The sequence below is a fragment of the Gavia stellata genome, unplaced genomic scaffold, assembly GCF_030936135.1.
Source record: "Gavia stellata isolate bGavSte3 unplaced genomic scaffold, bGavSte3.hap2 HAP2_SCAFFOLD_107, whole genome shotgun sequence".
Taxonomy (NCBI): domain Eukaryota; kingdom Metazoa; phylum Chordata; class Aves; order Gaviiformes; family Gaviidae; genus Gavia; species Gavia stellata.
The window spans coordinates 122,789-125,504 of record NW_026776748.1 but is presented as its reverse complement, the minus strand read 5'-3'; positions in this window follow the sequence as shown (position 1 = coordinate 125,504).

Sequence of the window (2,716 nt, the reverse complement as noted above, 5' to 3'; positions counted from 1 at the left end):
TGGGGGACGTGAGGGGAACTCCAGCATCAGCTGGCATCACCGCACAGGCAAATCCACCCACTGGTTCTGCTCTGAAAAGCTTTTCCTTAAAAGCAAGCATCCTGGCAAAATGGTTTGGCATTTGCCCAAAGAAGTCTTTCATCTGGAGAAGCTGCAGCCGCCTGCTCTGACTCCTCCAGTGTGATTCCTGCCAAGTCCAGTTGGCTGTTGCCAGTGTTTCCAGGCTGCCCCCAGCCTCCCTTTCCCAGAAAGCTTACTTTCCTGGACACACCACTAAGCCACATTTGTTGCACCCTGTCCCTAAGCCAGCTCCCTCAGCCCTGCTGCCTCCCTGCTCTGGAGCACTGAGATGTACCCCATCCAGGTACCACTGAGCAGTTCCTGAGGGGTGTAGGGAAGCCACCGTGTGGCATCTGCCTGGAGCTCTGTGCATAGGGGAGTCTCTTTCTCTGTCAGTCACGTTCCCCCCTCATGCCTTCAGTCTGTTTCCCCTCCTTTCCAGGCAGCCGGTCATCAAAGGACAGCATAGTGCATCCCCAGCACCAGGGGCACCAGGAAGTGGAGACCTTCTGTCTTGTGTGGCCCCACTCTTCTCAGTAGTGCCCACTGGCAGGACAAGAGGCAATGGGCAAAAATTAAAACGCATACCATTCCATCTGAACACAAAGAAAAACCTTTTCGCTTTGAGGGCGGTCAAACACTGGAACAGGTTCTTCAGAGAGGTTGTGGAGTCTTCATCGGTGGAGACAGTCAAAACCAGTCTGGATATAGTTCTAGACAACATGCTCTAGCTGAGCAGAGACATTGGACTAGGTGATCTCCAGAGGTGCCTTCCAACCTCAGCAATTCTCTGATTCTGTGAAATGCTTACCTCAGGGCACAGCAGCAACAGAAGCCCCTGGCCACCGGGAAATTTGGGTTTCCTTCAGGCCCATCACACAGGAACCCTGAACTCAATTTCTCCCCACCATCCCAATGACCTTCTGCCCATATCCTCCCCAGGGCCGTGCTGCAGTCCAGCACAACCCCTGTGCCCACCCCTTCAGGAGGCACTGCTCCAGCACTGCCCAACATGTCTCTCCAGAGCTGCTCTCACGCCTTAGCCAAGCACCCTTGACGGGGCACTCAAGGCACCATGACTTCTCTCCCCTCCTTTCTCCCAAAGATGTTTGGGAAATACCTCTCCCCCTCAAGGAGGACCGACACCATCTTCATGGACGTCCAGGGCATGAGAGACTCCAGGAGCCACGGCACCCCAGCCTGCACTGTTCATTACTTTGCTACAGTCCCTTTGGAGATCTGGCCTGAACTTCAGGGGCAGAAAAGAGCAGCTGTGGCCTGACTGCACAGGTAGGAACTGCCCCGTGCTGAAAATCCTGGCCCTGGTGCCGACCGTAAGAAGCCTGGGGAACAGCAAAGAAGGAAGTTTAATTTCTTGCATTTGGATGAATGTTTTAACCACTAGTCTGTTATCTGTCCAGAAGGCTTCTTTATGGCAGAGGAGCAGGGGGTTCAGGTACAGCACAGCAAATCATCTGAGACACACTGTTAATACACAGATATTTTGAAAGAGCAGTTGGAAACAGATCAATACCACATATAGGAAATTCTCCCCTCCTGGATGTATTGGAGAAAATGTTGCCAATCTACTGAGGAATTGACAAAATGCGAGGACATTCACGGATGGCTGAGTCAAAAAAAAAAAAAAAAAAAAGAGCACGGATACAGAGCTCAGCATTATGCAGGCTGCACTGTGTAGAAAGTTGTGGAGGGTTCCCTGGGTAGTTGTCCCCTGCCTGCTACTCCGGCTCTGCAATCTGCCTGACCAGGAGCTGCGGTGAGGCTAGGTCTCTGTCTCCCCAGCCAGGGCAGCAGGGAGAAAAGCTGTGAGGCACATTGCAGTGTGAGTTTTTGCAGCTGGGTTCAGACCAAGAGCCTTGGATGAACAAAAGGGTCCAAAAATCCCAACGTGTTCAAGGGGCGACTGGATTTGGAGGGGAGGTATTGCAGGCTGCAAAATCCACAAGCAGCAACAGGTTCACAAATCCCCTGTGCTGAAAACAGGTGCAACATTGGAGCAAACACTCAAGAGAAGTATCCTAGCTGCTTCTCTGGTTGTTTCTCTTCTCTCAGTACCCAGTTATGACCAGAGTTGGAGAAGGGAGCTGCTGGTAGGAGTCATTACCGCCCTCGTGTTTATACCTCCTGGCCTAAGGACGGCAAACCTGCTTACCTAGAGAAACCACCTGGGGACCAGTTAAACTCTCAGTATGTAAGCCAGACGCATCAGACGCTGGTGAAGATTCTCTGTTCAAACCCGCTGTGTTGTCACGCCCCTTTTGATGTCTCTCCTTGCCAGGGAATCACCATCACTTGGCTGGGGGCAGTCCCTCTGTCCTCGAGTCCATGCTGGTTTCTCTGCCCAACAGAAAATGACTGGTCCCCTCACTGGGGGCTAGTTTATCCCTCTGTGAACATTTAGGGACAGCAAAGAGCACATTAGGGGAGCGCACACGTTTTGAGAATGCACATATTTTGGGAGGCAAAGAGCTAGCTCTGGAGAGCAGCTGTGGTGGAGGCTGACAAAACCTGAAAGGAGGCATTAGCCGGGTTTTCCTCCTCAAAGGAGTACATGTGCAGGTGTTTGCAATGAGGCCTTCTGAGGTGACACGCAAAGTTCAGGTTTAGTGCCAATGTGGGGTCAGTTGAGTCAGAA